Source organism: Eptesicus fuscus, chromosome 4 (assembly GCF_027574615.1).
Source record: "Eptesicus fuscus isolate TK198812 chromosome 4, DD_ASM_mEF_20220401, whole genome shotgun sequence".
In the NCBI taxonomy this organism is placed as follows: domain Eukaryota; kingdom Metazoa; phylum Chordata; class Mammalia; order Chiroptera; family Vespertilionidae; genus Eptesicus; species Eptesicus fuscus.
Window position 1 is genome coordinate 14,030,337 of NC_072476.1, and position 17,699 is coordinate 14,048,035.

The window sequence follows — 17,699 nt, forward strand, 5'->3', positions numbered from 1 at the left end:
TCTCTCTCTCTCTGAAATCAATAAAAACATATTTTTTAAAAATGTTTTTAAGTATCATTGTTTTGATGTTCAACCAAAGGGACAGGTTAACCATCTGGTTTATTCATACAATATAACTGTCTTCACCCCTACAAAAAATAATATAGATCTATTTTTACTGATTGAAAGCTGGTTTTGATATAGCACTGAGTAAGTTACAGGACAGTGAAAAGCCAGGAAAACTCCAGGGCAAGAGGAAAAGGGAAACTGAGACAGGAAAGGTAAAACAAGGCCAAACAATGTGGGCAATCTGCAGCCAACTTGTAAATAACAAGTCATTATCTTCCCCAAACCAAGGACACCCCTAACCCCTGCATTGAGCGGAAATGGTTAAAAGCCTCCCTAACAAGAGAATGCAAGAAAGGAGGGTGAACGGGGAAATGAAAAAAAAAAAAAAAAAAAGGCAGTTTTATTCTCTAAGCAGAAAAGCCAGCAGTTTTGAGACTTGGCATGATTAAATTGCCAGGTGCTTCTTATGAATTCTGGGAAGGCCACAACAAAGTAAAAAGGGACCTTGAGAATTAACCAGTACCAAGATATTCAACAAAGGAATTTTGAAACCTATAGACAGGAGGATGTATAACGCCTCGGACCCTCACTCAACTCGCTCCAGGGATTAGCTGAGAGCCCATCTGCGCGTGTTAGGCCAGATGATAGATTTGCTTGCCATGCTTCTTTAATAAATTTGATTGCTTTAATTATGTTAATAAATTGGCTTTATCATAACACAATCAGGGTCTCTCATTTAAATTCATTCATATGGCCCTGGCCAGTTTGGCTCAATGGATAGAGTGTCAGCCTGCAGACTGGAGGGTCCCGGGTTTGAGTCCGGTCAAGGGCATATGCCTGGGCTGCAGGCTCGATCCCCAGTGAGGGACATCCAGGAGGCAGCCAATCAATGATTCTCTCTCATCATTGATATTTCTATTTCTCTCTCCCTCTCTGAAATAAATAAAAATATTAAAAAAAAATAAATTCATTCATATGAAAAGACAAGCACAGAGGGTACGGACAAGCCTCTTCCTTCAACTCGGGCTGCCTGTTAGAGGTGCCTGTAACAGAAGGCATATAAAAGTAGTATGTGTATTGTGATTCTACTTTAAAAGTGTGTTTTTACATATACAGTTAACCCTTGAACAATGAGTTTGAACTGTGAGGGTCCACTTAAACAGATTTTCCCCCCCAATAAATACTGTAAAATTATTTGTTTCTTCCTTATGATTTTCTTAACAGTTTTTCTCTGGATTACTTTATTATAATAATACAGTATATATACAGTATATGCCCTGGCCGGTATGGCTCAGTATGGCATCGTCCTGTGTACCAAAGGGTTACGGATTTGATTCCCAGTCAGGGCACCTGCCCAGGTTGTGGACTCAGTCTCTGGTGGGGGACATGCAGGAGGCAGCTGATCTCTTCCTCTCTCTCTAAAAGTCAATAAACTATTCTTTTAAAAGAAAAATAACATACACAAGATATGCTGACTGTTCATGTTATGAGTAAAGCTTCTGTTTCAATAGTAGGCTATTAGTAGTTAAGTTTTGGGGGAGTCAAGAGTTATACGTAGATTTATGACTGTACGTAGGGGGTGGGGGGTTGACACCCCTAACCTCTGCATTGTTCAAGGCTTTGGTGTATTACACACCAAATGTTAAGAGTGCTTTTCTCTGCAGAGTGGGATTTTAGGTGATTTCTTTATATATAAACACACATACAGAAACTTTTTATGTGTAGTTTCCAATTTTTCTAGTATGGTCAACTCCTTTGACATTCCTTCCTCAAAATGGTCACTATAATTGTGCTAAGTTTATGTGTATTCCTCCTCAGTCCAGAAGGGTGACTTTCCCACAGGAAAAGAAATGCTCCAAGGAGCACTGGCTGTTTGCTCATTTTCCTCTCTTAAGGTGGTGTGTGGTCTTCCCATTGCTTCCATATGAGTTTGATAGCATGGTTTATTCTCTGTACCAGGTCACTTCCCAGTGTTCCAGTAAAACTGATGGTCTAGACCTGTTGTTGGACCATAAGGGCCATCCAAGGTAGTTCTAGCCTCAGAGACCCTACCTGGAGAGCCAATAGGTCATCTGGCAGACAAGAGCAGGTAAGAAAAACCCAAGACACAATAAACCTGAGACTGATGAGGTTACAGAGCTTGCCCAAGGCCACTAGCTGGAGCCAGTGCTAGGAGTATAATTCAGGCCTTCAACTTGTCATTCAGCTACCTCCTCCCGCCTTCAGGGCTGCCTCTCTGGCAGGATGGGACTCAGGAGCTTGGTTCTGTGTTCTACTGTTGGCACAGAAGGAAGTACATACAGACAGGAGAGGATGAGGAGTAAAGGGTGGAAAAACAGATACAGCTGCACCCACCAGTGAATAAACAAGTCATCTGCACCTGTTGGACAGGCAGAACTTGGTAACTAAAAGACAGACTAATTTTAGAATTGCAATGAGTCTAAAGAGCATTACTTAGGCAATCAAAACAGAGCCCTGAAAAGAAAAAATCCTTACCTTTGCCTTCAGGAAGCTGACACAAAACGAACAGTCTTTGGATTGACTCTATTTTCATCAGTTATCTGAGATCATGACATACCATTCTGACCCAGGAAAAAGTGCAAGGCCTTTTAGTGCAGCCAAGCCACGTGACTACTACACAGACCCTGCCACCCAGTTGGAAGAGTCTTATTTCAGACACAAATGCCTGTTGGCCTAGCTGGCCCAGGGGAGGAGCTCAGCCTGCAGCCAGGCCTTGCCCAAGTCCCCCCGTCCACAGGGGAGAGCAAACCTCTACACTCCCAAGGGAATAGCTTTGTCTTTCCCCCTTCACATGCTCAGAGCTCCTATATATATCTGAATATATTCTACAGCCTCCTCATTCCTCTCAGTTCATTGAGGGCCCTGTCTCTGCATCATTTCAATTCCTAATTTTACAGGGTAATCTCAATTCTTTTTTAAAAAATATTCACATTATTATTTATTATTATTATTTTTGTTAATTCTCACCTGAGGATATTTTTCTATTGATTTTTTTTAAGAGAGTGGAAGGGAGGGGGAGAGAGAGTGAGAGAAACATCAATGTGAGAGAGACACATTGATTGGTTGCCTCCTGCACGCATCCCAACCAGTGCTGGGGATTAGGGATCGAGCCTGCAACTGAGGTATGTACCCTTGACTGGAATCGAACCCAGGACCCTTCAGTATGCGGGCTGATGCTCTATCCACTGAGCCAAATAAGCTAGGGCTAATCTCAATTCTTTAAAAAAAAAAATAGTGCTGGGTGAAGAATATTAGTTGTAGTAACTTTAGTGGCAGTGTGGCAAGCTTCTAAAGGTCACCTGGATGGAATCAGTCAAAAGAAAAAAAGCCCCAAAACTAGTAGACACGTAGCCGATAATTATTCCTGGCATGAGATCTCATAATTGCAATGGTCGGATGTTGCCATAAACACCCTTTTAAAGGGAACACAGTAAGAAGTCGTGTGACAGGACCGATGAAGAAAACCAAAGGTAAGCAGAACAGTCCAGTGGATGTGCTCCAGTAGCCAGGGGTGCTCAGCCGGCCTGCACTGCCAATCACATGGGCTGGTGTCGGTAACAGGACATGAAGTCTACAAAGGTGAGAGGGAAGAGTGGGAACAAATCTAAACAGTATTTTAAATTATGTTATAAGAAATAATATATGGAAGCTGAACTAAATTCATATCACTAAAGGGACATCTGACCTGAAGAGTCTACCCCTGTCGGTTGGGATAGAACTATTTTGGATCTTCTCCTTGGAAAAATGGGAGCTCACGTTATATTTGGCCATGTGTATATTGCTCTATGAGTCATACATCAGACCACCTTTCAGGCTGAAAACGTCGTTAGAAATCACAAAGTCCAATTCTCAGCTGCCATTCATTTAGTCTTCAAACACTTACTAAGCACCTTCCAAAGGCAGGACCAGGTACAGAGCTGAAATAACAGTGGGCAAGGCAAGCGACCTCCGGCTGCTCCGTGGCTACAAGAGGCCCTGGACTCACGCCCAATGCCCTTTCAGCTACACCTATCTCTGCCTTGTCTCTTTTTTTCACACATTCACCAAAGTGTTTTTCAAAAATGCTTCAGCAGGATTTTACACTCCCAACAAAGTTCTTTGCACAGTGTTATTCCATTGTGTGAGTTTACATGGATTTCATGCACCCAGAACAAAAAGAGAAAAAAACACTGAAATGATCTGACCAGTCCCGATTTTATCTCAGAGAGGACAGGGCTCAGAAGGGGAATGGAACCAAGGAGTACACACGCTGTCTCCTCAGGGGAAATTTCAGTGCCTCTGAGCTCACAGGCCACTCAAGGACTTTATGAGATAGGACCAACTGACTTTAGAACTTAACTACTGAATATTCAGTTGGGAATTAAACTCTGTATTCAAAACTGTATTTCCCACACTTGGAGCAATGGAGCACAGATAGACCATGGTCCCTACACCTCGGGACTGCACCAACATCTGTCTTAATGGACCTTCCACGGGGGAGGGGGCTGTAAAACACAGCCATAGGTCAAGTATACAGTACATCAGATAGGGATGCTTGCTTTGGAGGAACAAAGAGCAGGGAAAGGAGTGCTGTGGCCTGCTGTTTTAAGGAGGGAGGGTTTCTCTGAGCAGGGAACATTCAGGCAGATGGGACAGAGGTGAGGAGCAAGCCTTGTGTGAAGCTGTGGAAAGAGAGGCTAAGTTCAGCCCGGGGGCTGGGTAGAATGGATGCCAGGAGAATGTGAGGAGCTGAGGGAGAGAGGCTTAGCGGGCCGCTCGGGGAGATGTGCCAGGTCCTCAGCTATTGAAGGACATCCACCTTTACTCCGAGTGAGATGAGGGCCTGAGAAATCAGGTTGTCCCAGGGCTCTCCGCATCCTGCACTGTGCCTAGTGTTCTAACATGAGTCCCTAAGAGTCCTGATACCAATAGGTGGCTGCTGGAGGTGGGGAAGCCTACAGGGCTTGGGCCCCACCAACAGTAGGCACAGCTTCCCTTTGGCCAGTTTGATTGGGGCTACACTTGGGGGAAATGGGTCACAGCATGGCCTTCGTGCTCCCCAGGCAAATCAGGTGACCATACACATGTAACCTGACCTGTCCACATTGGACAGACACTGTAGCCTGAACTGAGTGATGGCCACATGGTCACGTGAGACCTTCTATCTGCAGAAGCACAGAATTCTAGTTCTAAGATAAACCAGTTTTATTCAGCAGAGCCTTTGCTACCCAAGTTTGTTTTTTTTTTTCTTTCTTTTAATTGACTACCTACTTCAAAAGACTTAAGATTCCTGACTCCTTAATTCAGCTAACATTCCATGGAGGTCACTCACCTGTGGTCCCCACTCTCAGGTTGCCACAAATCCAGATGAAAAGCCAGTTAACACTTGAAAATAACTTACTAAAGATACTCAGCAAAACCCCAATAAGAATCCGAGACGGCAGGTGCTCCAGGTGAGACGGGGTGGTTTGTGTGTGGGGCACTGAGGAGGCCTCAGGGACTCGGTGGGTCCTACTTAGCCTCTGTAGGAAGGCAGACGGAGGCTCCATGCCTGGGCCAACATAGTCACTAAGTACGGGGGGCGGGGGGGGGGGGGTGTAGAGGAAGTTGTGGTCAGGGACCCAGCCAGATTGGCAGCTCCTAGAGGGCAGGGGTGGTATTTGGGGCCAGTCCCTCCACAGCCCCAGGTAGCACATCACGAGGAACACAGCCTGTACTCCTGGGCAGGAGCTCTCTTGCCCATCTCTGAGCCCTGTGTCAGTTATCACTACTCCCAGCACCATGATGCATGTCTGAGTGGCCTTCCAGACTTTTCTCTGCACCTTAATCCTTGACCTGTCAGCAAGTATTATTAACGCCATGGTTCAAAAAGCTCTCAGATCCACTATCTCATCTACTGGTCAGGTGAAAGGAGAAAAGTCTGGACTTGGCCTCTCTCTACCACACTGCACTCCAGCCTCCCTAGACTGTAGCGTGCTCTTCTCCAAACTAAATCCCTCTCTGCCCCCATCAACGGACCCCTCCACAGATCATTCTCTCAGCCTCCAAACACTCTCCCACCCTCTATCCAGCAAACCTGACCCTTTCCTGTAATTCCCTGCCAGGAAATCTTTCATCCCTCACTCTTCCCCATCAGAGAACACTGGGACTCTCCCACTTGTATCAGCACATGGGACCTTGTTAAATAAGCAAATCTGTGAGGATTGGGGTTAACTTAAATTAACTAGGATTCCCATGCTATTATGTCTAATCCAAATGCCCACTCCCCATAGTCTTTGGGCCAGAACAGAGCCTCAGCGGAGATGCAGTCCATGCTTCTTGATGAAAGTGCTTTTGTTTATGGCCAAAAATTCAGACAAGAAAAAAGAACACACCCTTTCTTGAGTCACAGTCAACTCCATGGAGCAGTTTTCACAATGGGGCTGGGAGAGCACTCATTTCCCACGGCCCCTGCTGTTTCAGGGGAGCGGCGTCTGGAGCCCTGCTCTCCATTATTCAGCAGCCTTGGGCAAGTCAGTCAGTAGCTTGGCTGCTTCGTGTCAGTGCTACCTCCCGTGGCCACTGTGCTGACTACCCAGGAGAACGCTTATCAAGGGCGCACACTGCAAATGAAATCTCACTCCCTGCTGTTTCCCCAACCTGTAAATTGTAAGGCTACTGCTCTTAATGCTAATTAAAAGTAGCACAGCCATATTTCACTTGTTCCTGAATTAGTAAAGGGTTAGGATCTCCTCAGACCCCACCCAGGGAAACCGCTCCATGCTTCTTCCTTCCCTGGCCTCCAGTTCTCCTTGAAGGAAAAACGCAGACACTGGAATAGATCGGAATTCAGACCGAATCAACACTTACTGAACACGTTACGTATCTAGCATGTTAACAGTTTTTACTGGACCCGCATGACACCTCCTTGTGGTAAAATATAGATGGTGCTGGGTCACCCAATAGACATGCAGGAGCTCATAGCACCCACAGATCAGGAACACCAAAACGGTACTCAGAAATGTCTTCTGGAAAAATTATGCCACCAAAACCACATCGTAACTGCTTTCATGGAAAGAATCAGAATGTCACTGACTTCCTTACCCTGCAATGCCTGGTTTTGTACTTGGCCTAACATTAGGGGACCCTAGTCTTTTCAGCACATATAGGGGATACAGGTCTTCATCTGGCCTGAGTGTTGCTTTGCACCTATCATAGATGTAGCAAGTGAGACTCTGGGAGGGCAAATGCCTGTCACACAGCTTGGAAGTAACAGAAAGGCCTCCAGCGTGGTCTGCCAAATCTGGGCATTTCTGGTCCTAGGACCCCACCATTATCACCAGAGCCTGCTGACTCACAGAGTAGTGGGAAGGGGACGGGTCTGTAGGCTCAGGAGTGACCTACCTCTATATCCCTAGATGGGTGGCCCTCTCAGGGAGAGGGATTCTGACCCAGGGTTCGGCCCAGCACCCCCTCTCCTCTGCAGCACTAAATTGCAATGCAGGGAGTTACTGTCCCAGAATTCTCTGGGAGAGTCCCGATTGTGTAGAGATGAGGAAACTGAAGCCCTTTGTGGGGTCCTAGAAACCAGCACACTCCCATTCTGTGAATTTCATTTCCAAGTCCCCTCATGGGGGCACAATAAACCTCATACCACCACCGCTGGCCTGGCTCTCCTTTCTCCTCCCACTAAGGACCAATATTTTCTTTTCTTTCCTTTTTAAAAAAATATTTTATTGATTTTTACAGAGAGGAAGGGAGAGGGATAGAGAGATAGAAACATTGATGAGATGAGAGAGAAACATCGATCAGCTGCCTCCTGCACACCCCCTACTGGGGATGTGCCTGCAACCAAGGTACATGCCCTTGACTGGAATCGAACCTGGGACCCTTCAGTCCACAAGCGGATGCTCTATCCACTGAGCCAAACCAGTTACGGCAGGACCAACATTTTCTGTAGGAGTTCCCAGTGCTTGCTGCCTTCTCAACAGCAAGACTTCATTCCTCCACGTAAGGACAGAAACATTAATATAAGGTGCCATAACTTTAACAGCCACACTTCTCTGTGTCCTCTATGAGTAAAAATATGCTTCTGAAAGTGGATTTGAATTTTCTCAGGACCTGTCTCTTCTCTCCCTCTCAGACAATTAAAGAGGGTTAGGGTTGGTGTCTGTGGCTATGGAACAAAGTACCTGGGCCCAAGGGACTCAAAGCTCATCAACCGGACTACGCAGCCCTGTTGCCTAGAGCTTTAGAAAACACCAGGTTCTAACTGGGCCAGCTTATAGTGTAAAGAGCAGGGACAGAGGATGGAAGCTGATGACATCAATCCATTACTGCTAACATGATCTGCTAGGGCCATCAGGGCACATTCCATTAGCTCCCCTTCAAAACAATTTTGGTCCCTTCAGTATTATTCTGTCACATAATCCATGTGTCTACTCTTCAGGCGATTTAAAATCGCCGTTTTAAAATCTTTGTAAGAGCCATGTAAAACTCTTTCCTGGCCCTAGCTGATTTGGCTCAGTGAATAGAGCGTCGGCCTGGGGAATGAAGGGTCCCTGAATTCGATTCTGGCCAAGGGCATATGCTCCGGTTGCAGGCTCCATCCCCAGTAGGGGGCATGCAGTAGGCAGCCAATCAATGATTCTCTCTCATTATTGATGTTTCTTCTACCTCTCTCTCCCTCTCCCTTCCTTTCTGAAATCAATAAAAAGATATTTAATAAATAAAATAAATAAATAAATAAATAAATAAATAAATATTTTTAAAAAGGATCCCTGGACTTGGGTAAAGACATTAAAACAAAGAACAAAACCAGAAAAACTCTTTCCTGGTTCCAGAGGCCCATCCATGGAAAAACCTCCAGCTCCTCAGAGATGGGAGACAAGACAGATTTTCAAATACCCAGGGCTTATGTTAATTCCAAGACTGTACTTAATTATAAGCATGATTATTTGGGAGGAAACTAGACTGTTTACAACTTTGACACGCATAAAGAAATAAGATGGACTTTGGGATGGTTAGATTTATGATAAAAACATGGTCAAATGTTACACATTCTAGATGGTGTCCTATGGGTATTCACTGTAAAATTTCTTCAACTTTTCTATATGTTGGAACATTTTCATAATTAAATGAGCAGAGAGCAAGGCAGAGCTGGCATACCTCTCCTTACCCAACTCTTAGGTCAGCCCTGAGGGAAGAAACAATGGACCAAAACACACTGCCCTGCCCAGCAGCAGGCCCCAGAATACATACAAAATCGGTATAAATGCGATGCCCCAGGCTCTCCATCCTCCTCACTCTAGGACAGAGGTTCTCAGCCTCAGGTGTGCCTGAGGATTACCTGGGGAGCTTATCCCATGACTGCTGAATCTGAACCTCTAGGAGTGGGCCCCAGGAATTGTCCCTTTCAACGAGGGCCCCAGTGATTCTGATGCAGAGGATCTGAGGCCCACGCTTGGAGAGACTAACAGCTGCTTGCTCTTTACCTGACACCTGTTGAGAGGCCTCCTGGGAACACTTAGAGGAAAACTGAAACACACACACACACCCAACCCCGAGCTCACATGACCCCGTGAGTTCAACTGTACCAAAATCCTAGATGGCATGAAGCTGGGCCCAAAGCCATGCCAGGTCACTGTCTCCCAAACCGGTCCAGGCGCGTGCAGCCGAGAGTGGGTGCAGGGATTCAATGATGTCGGTGAGCCAAGGCGCAAGGGAGGGAGAGCAAGGTCACCAAGGAGCCCTGCAGGGACTTGCTCGTCGCCCGGACTCTCTTCACAATCCCCTTTCCTTGAGCAAACAGCCATCGCGGAAAACCGGACAGGCACAGGGTGTGGGAGCTATGATAAGCGGGACGCTGAGGAGCGGGCCAGCAGCCCCAGAGAGCCCCTGCGACCGCCCGCCCTGGCCCGGTTAAGCTGTCACTGCAGCCCCGCGGGTGGCCACCAACCCTGCGCTGGTACGACGTCAAAACCCCGAGAACCGCTCTGGGTCGCATCAGCGTCCTGGAAGCAGGCGACGGACCCGCGGCGCCGACCCCGGGGGTCCCTTTACCTCGAGAGGCCGAGCGCCCAAGGCCGAGCCACGCCGAGACAGGCCGCGTCCAGCGCTCAAAGGACGAGACCCTTAGCCCCGAAGGGATTACGCGCCCACAGCCCCTCGCCCGCCTAAAGGCCTCTGGGAGATAGAGTCCCTCCGTGCGCCCGAGGTGCAATCTGCGCACCACGGTGACTACAGTGTCCATCATCCAACGCGCGAACGCCGCGGGCGCCGGCGGCAAGGGGGCTCGGCCGTCCGAGGTCATCCCCTCCCCCCAAGGGGCGTGAGCGCCCAGCCCCGTTCGCGGAGGGGTCCGGGGGCAGCCGATTCTAGTGGCTGAGGAGACTTACAGTTTCCTTGGCACCTGCGGCGGCCGCAACAGCGGGAGCGGCCACTCTCACAGCTCGTCAGAGGGCAGGTGAGCTTTGGAGAAAGGCCGAGGCTGGTGGCGTCATGTGGAGGGGCGGGGCCATGAGGTCAGCGCGTGGGCGGGGCGGGGGCGACACCTGCCGAGCCCTGGGGAGGGCTTATTTATTTATTTATTTATTTTTCTTTTTTTTTTTTTAATGAATCTTTATTGTTCAGATTACAATTGTTTCTCCTTTTTCCCCACATATCTCCCCACCACCCAGTTCCTACCCCCCCTCTCCCCCTCTTCCCTTACCTCCCCCCCCCACTGTCCTTATCCATAGGTGTATGATTTTTGTCCAGTCTCTTCCCATACTCCCCACACATACACCCCTTTCCCCCTGAGAATTATCAATCCACTCCCATTCTATGCCTGATTCTATTAAGTTCACCAGTTTATTCTGTTCCTCAGATTTTTAATTCACTTGACTTTTAGATTCACTTGTTGATAGATATGTATTTGTTGTTCATAATTTTTATCTTTCTTCTTCTTTTTCCTCTTTTTAAAGAATACCTTTCAGCATTTCATATAATGCTGGTTTGGTGGTGATGAACTCCTTTAGCTTTTTCTTATCTGTGAAGCTCTTTATCTGCCCTTCAATTCTGAATGATAACTTTGCTGGGTAGAGTAGTCTTGGTTGTAGGTTCCTGCTATTCATCACTTTGAATATTTCTTGCCACTCCCGTCTGGCCTGCATGGTTTCTGTTGAGAAATTAGCTGATAATCGTATGGGAGCTCCCTTGTAGGTAACTAACTGTTTTTCTCTTGCTGCTTGTAAGATTCTCTCTTTGTCTTTTGCTCTTGGCATTTTAATTATGATGTGTCTTGGTGTGGTCCTCTTTGGATTCCTTTTGTTTGGGGTTCTGTGCGCTTCCTGGACTTGTAAGTCTATTTCTTTCATCAGGTGGGGGAAGTTTTCATTCATTATTTCTTCAAATAGGTTTTCAGCATCTTGCTCTCTCTCTCCTTCTGGTACCCCCATAATTCTGACGTTGGTTCGCTTGAAGTTGTCCCAGAGGCTTCTTACACTATCTTCAACTTTCTGAATTCTCTTCTCTTCATGCTTCTCTGGAAGAGTGTCCTTGGCCTCTTTGTATTCCAAATCTTTGAGTTGATTCTTACAATCCTCTAGTCTGCTTTTCGGTCTCTGTATAATATTTTTTATCTCAGTCAGTGTATGTTTAATTTCTAGTTGGACCTCATTGAATTTATCGGCCTTTTCCATGAAATTCTTGAAAAACCTTATAACCGTGGTTTTGAACTCTATGTCCAGTCGCTTGTTCTCCTCCATTTCTTTGGTTTGTGATCTGTTTCCTTGCCTTCTCATATTCTCTGCTTCCCTAAGTTGGTAGGGTAGTTTTGTGTACTAGGTGTCCTATTGGTTCAACGGGTCAGCCTCCCAGTTACTTGAGGTGGACACTCTTGGTGTACCCCTGGGAGGGCTTATTTAAACAAGGCGTGCAGGACGCAAAACTCTGGGGGATGAGGGCATGTATGGGTGTGGGGTGGGGGGGGGGCAATAGTAAGATATGTACACATATAATACCTCAATGAAAATAAATAAAATAAATAAAATAATAATTAAAAAAAATAAACAAGGCATGCAGCCTGGCGACCGGGAGTTTGACATGCTTGTGTCTAGTGAGAGTGACTGGAATGTAGGGGATGGACCCCATGAACTCTCTTTCCTTTCTCCCGCCTGCATTTCAGGTTGGGCGCTATACATTCTGTAGATATGCATAGAATGGGGAAGATTTTTTGTTGCTTTTTGTTTATGTTTAGTGTAATGTTTTTCTCATTCTTAATGCATTTTGGTTGGTGATTTTGCTGTTTAAAATGGTTCCCGTCCTGCCCTAGCTGGTTTGGCTCAGTGGGTAGAGCGTCAGCCTGCAGACCAAAGGGTCCCGGGTTTGATCCTGTCAAGGGCACCTACCTTTGTTGCAGGCTCCCCCTGGGCCAGGCGCATGCAGGATGTAACAAATCTATGTGTTTCTCTCACATCGATATTTCTCTCTGTCTTTCCCTCTCTCTTCCACTCTCTCTAAAAATCAGTGGAAAACAGGTGAGGATTTAAAAATATTAATACCGGTAATAATAAAATGGCTCCCGTCCAGGTCAGGTGGCTCATTTGGGTGGAGCGTCCTCCCCTACACCAAAAAGTTGAGGGTTGAATCCCAGTCAGGGGCACATACCTAGTTGAGGGTTCGATCCCTGGTCTGACATGTAAGGGAGGCAACCCATGCATGTTTCTCTCTCTCACCCTCTCTCTCAAAAAATAAATAAAAACACATCCTAGGGCTGGGGCTGCCCGGCCTGGCTCAGTGGTTGAGTATCGACCTATGAACCAGGAGTTCACAGTTCAATTCCCAGTCAGGACACATGCACAGGTTGCCAGCTCAATCCCCATAATGGGGTGTGCAGGAGGCAGCCAATTGATGATTATTTCTCATCGTTAATGTTTCTCTCTCTCTCCCTTTCCCTACCAGCCAATTGATGATTCTCTCTCATCATTGATATTTCTCTTTCTCCCTCTCCCTTTCTCTCTGAAATCAATAATATATATATATTTATAAAAAGAATAAAATATAACAGTTAAATTAAAGCCTAGGGTGAGGATTAAAAAAAAAAAAAAGCTCCCAAGCATGGTGCTGAAGTAATGCCTAAAGTTCCAAAGTGTAAGAAAGCTGTGATGTGCTTACAGAGAAAAATGGGTGTGTTAGATAAGCTTTCTACAGGCATGAGTTATATTGAGTTCAGTGTTACCGAATCAATAATATATATGAAACCAGCATCATTAAATAGGAACACTCATAAAACATGGTTATGTATTGCTCCATATGCAAGTGTGACCAGAGTTTGGCAAGAACCTTACCCTGTATTTCTCCAGAAGCAGTGGTTTAATATTCTCTAATTCAGTGTTTGTGGCAAATTTATGGACCATAACCACTAATGAGACCAACTCTATTTGATTTGATTAACATTTTAAAGAATCATTCTGCTTGCTGTGTTGAGAATGGTTTCTTTAGACCAAAAGAAGCAGTTAGAAAACTGGGAGACCAGCACATATGTCATTTAATTTTTTTTTCTACCAGCCATGTTTTAAAAGTAAAAAGAAACAGGTGAGTTTAATATATTTAATTTAACCCAATGTATACAAAATACTATTTTAACATTTAATCAATATAAAAAAACAATCAGCCCTAGCTGGTTTGGCTCAGTGGCTAGAGAGTTGGCCTGCAGACTGAAGGGTCCTGGGTTCAATTCCAGTCAAGGGCACATGCCTGGGTTGCAGGCTCGATCCCCAGTAGGGGGCGTGCAGGAGGCAGCCGAGCAATGATGTTGCTTTCATCATTGATGTTTCTCTCTCTCTCTCCCTCCCTCTCCCTTCCTTTCTGAATTCAATAAAAATAAATTAAAAACAAACAAACAAACAAAAATCAGAGATATTTTACATTCTTTTGCCACACTAAGTCTTTGAAGTCCAGTGTGTTTTTTATACTTACAGCACATCTCATTAGCCACATGTGGCTTGTGGCTACCATATTGGACAGTGAAGATATCTATAAAATAACTAGAGGCCCAGTGCACAAAATTCATGCATGCACAAAATTCATGAATTCACAAAATTCAGGCCTAGGTATGGTCCTTAGGCCTGGCTGGCGATCAGGATCAGTCTGTAGGGCAACCGGTGGGGTGATCAGGGGGCCCCCCCGCTGGCACCCATCTTGGCTGGCCTGGTGCTGCCTGCTCATCGGCCCCGCCCCCCACTTGCCGGCCCTGCCCCCCCACCAACCAGTGGTTCTGCAGGTCATTCTGCTGTTAGGTCAATTTGCATATTAGGCTTTTATTATATAGTATAAAAGCATAATATGCTAATTAGACCAGACATCCTTCTGGACGACCTTCCAGACGAAGCCAGTGGTTGGAGGGAAGCCTGGGTCCTAGGTGCCAGAGGGAAGCTGGTGCCGGCAGCTGAGGGAAGGAAGGCCTACTCTTGAATGAATTTTGTGCATTGGGCCTCTAGTAGAATATATATTCCATTGCTGTAAGGAATGTATCTTCTATACCTTCCAAGCAAGGTCTTGTTCTGGAAACATACAGGCTGGAATAAAGCCCAGTCTCTGTTCTCAAAGTGAACACAGGTCAGCAAGGAAGACTAATATAATAGCTTGTGCTTAAGACTTCAAAGCAAAGTGCTTTGAGAAGTTGAGTGGGGAGTACCCAGAGGAGAGAGGCTTCAGAGAGAAGAGAGACATTGAAGTTGGGACTTTAAGAATGTGTAAGAATTCTGTGGATAAGGTCACTCCAAGGAGCAAGAACTGCTTTAGCAAAGTCACAAAGATATGACATGCACAAGGTCTCTGGGGAAATGAAAGCTGTTCCTTTGTGTGTGGGGGTGGGGGGGTGGTTTGGATAGCACAATGCCCCAGAAACAGAGTATTATTATTTTTAAAAATTTATCTTTATTGTTGAAAGTATTACAGATGTCCCCCTTTTTTCTCATTGACCCCCTCCACTGCACCCCCTGAAAACTTTTCTTTATGGCTGGATTGTAGGGTATGAAATGGGAGTGTAGAGGATGGGAAAAGAGGGTGAGGGTCTTATAGACCAGTCTATGAAGTGTAGCATTTATCCCGTTTAGTAGTGATGGGGAATGTTGAGACCTTTAAGCTGTGATATGACCAGATCTGTGTTTTAAGCAGAGCATTCAGGCAGTGTGAAGAGAGTGGAAATAGGAGGCAGGAAGACCCATTAAGGAAGAGAAAGGACTCCAGGACAGATCCAGGAAAGACCCATAGAGACTGAGAAGAGGGTCAGAGAAGAAAGAGGGCAAAGGGTAGTCCACAGTGTCCCATGCAGTAGAGGTCAAGTAGAACAGGACATGCAAACCTTACCATCCCAAAGGCTGGGTAAGAATTTGTTGACCCTCCAGAATCCACCAAATAGCAGTGTTTGGGAGCCAGTGAGAGCTTAAAATGTACTGAGATGGAGCTAGGTTCAAGTCTTGGGACACATCACTGTACGGCCTTGTTAAAAAAATACTTAAATTTTCTAACCACAAAATGGGAATAAAGATAATGCCAGCTTCATAGGGTTGTTGTGAGGATGGAATGGCTGACTGCAGTTAGTTCACTTTACATGGTGCTTGGCATGTGCTGGCACTCATGGTTGTTTTACTATTAGTATTTGCTATCCTTTGAGTGCTCTCAGCCTCAGTCCCCTCCCTTACAAAAAGAGCTGCCATTTCCCGCTTGCTGTTAATAGGAATCAAAGAATAAATAGATGATAGAATTGTATTTTCACTTAAAGCTAAAGGCAAATGTTCCCCAAAAGATTAAACATGACTCATCATAAATTCTACTCCTAGGAATATGTCCAAGAGAGTGGAAACATGTACACAGGAAAACCGCAGCATTTGTTCATATTCATAGCATGAATGTTCACATTCACTAATGCCAAAGACGTCAAAACACCCCATCAGTTGTGGTTTATCCACACAATGGCATATTATTCAGCCATAAAAAGGAATGAAGCTCTGACACTTGCTACAACATATGATGAACCTTGGAAACATGATGCTCAGTGAGAGAAGCCAGGCACATAAAACCACGTACTGTATGATTCTATTGATATGAAATGTTCAGAACAGGCCAATCCATAGAGACAGAACTGCCTAGGCCTGGAGGATGTAGGGGGATGACTGATAACAGGTGAGGGCTTTTCTTTTTGGGGTGATGAAAATGTTTTAAAATTGATTGTCATGATGTTTGCACAATTCTGTGAACATACTAAAATGGGTAAATGTGAATTATATTTATTTAAGCAATTCAAAAACAAAAAAAAAGGGAAGACTGTACCCAAAGCAATTTGGATGAATTCAGACACATAATGAATAAGGCAAGCAACTCTGTACAGAGAGGGGGTGGTCTTATCCATGTTATTTGCTGTAAAGCCTCATGGGGCTCATCTGAGACCAGGAGCCCATGACTGTCCCAGAAAGTGTCCTTGGCAGTCTTGCTTTGTAACTGCTTGTGTCCTGGAGAATGATTTTCTATAGTCACCTCCCTTCCACACAAACATGCACACGTGGCTCCTTCCATGTCACCTGCCTACTCCCTGGCCTCCAAGACTCACACCTGTACTACAAAGCCAGCTGCCCTTTTTTTTAGTCCGGATTTTAACATAACTGGGGCACTGGAGCAGCTTAGACCCAGCACACCTTTAGTGACAGGTTTCTTTGCACCTGATGGCCCCGGCCACCAGCGCACCCTCCTGCGGCAGGATGAACACCTTTTGCCTACAATGGGGCTGGTCCACAAGGAACCTGAGAGCTGTTTGCCTCCCAGGTTGTGCAGAAAACTGCCCAAAGGTCTTAGCTGGTTTGGCTCAGTGGATAGAGCATCGGCCTGCATACTGAAGGGTCCCGGGTTCGATTCCAGTTAAGGGCTCATGCCCTGGTTGCGGGCTCGATCCCCAGTAGGGGGCATGCAGGAGGCAGCTCATCAATGATACTCTGTCATCATTGATGTTTCTATCTCCCTCTCCCTTCCTCTCTGAAATCAATAAAAATATATGAAGGAAGGGAGGAAAGGAAGAAGGGAAGGAGGAAGGAAGGAAGGGAGAGAGGGAGGGAGGGAGGGAGGGAGGGAGGGAGGAAAACTGCCCAAAGGTGGGGAAAGGGGGCCCTCCTCCATTCTCTCTATAACAAGTGCCATCTGCTGGCAAAACGATGGGACAGGGGACAGAACGAATTCTTTTTATTTGCCTTCCTGACTTGGAGTCCACATTACAGAGGGCTGGGGGTAGTGTTCATCCGTCTAGTTTAGTTCTCTCAGGCCAGCATTTAAATTAGGCCGGATTCTTACATTGAGACCTATAAGGAAAAGGACACGTATTTTCAGTATTGAGCTTGAAATTTTCACAAACCTCACTTATTAGTGCAACCAGCACCAGGTTAAGAAGACAGAGTGTGACCATTCTCCCAGCAGCCTCCTCTGTGCCCCCTTCTAATCACTGTCCTCCCACAAGGAGTCACTAGACCAACTCCTATGAACAGATTTGTTTTGCCTGTTTTTGTATCTTCTGTTACAGGGTGGAGCCAGTTGGAGCATATGGCGTGCAGCTTTTGTAATGCAACATTCCAGGTTACTAAAGGGGTTCTGTCCACTGGGGCAGAGCCTGAGCATCATGAAGGGTAAGTCTCTCCTCCCACAAT

The 17,699-nt window shown here is 45.8% G+C and overlaps 1 protein-coding gene across 1 annotated transcript in view; it reads right to left on the bottom strand.

Moving 5' to 3' along the window:
• Nucleotides 1-10,161, bottom strand: part of CDIP1 (cell death inducing p53 target 1) — a 30,589-nt gene extending 20,428 nt beyond the window's left edge. Inside the window, exon 1 of the mRNA XM_028145642.2 lies at nt 10,090-10,161. The gene's annotated coding sequence lies outside the window, so the exon portion shown is untranslated. The remainder of the gene's footprint in view (nt 1-10,089) is intronic.
• Nucleotides 10,162-17,699: the final 7,538 nt, after the last annotated feature.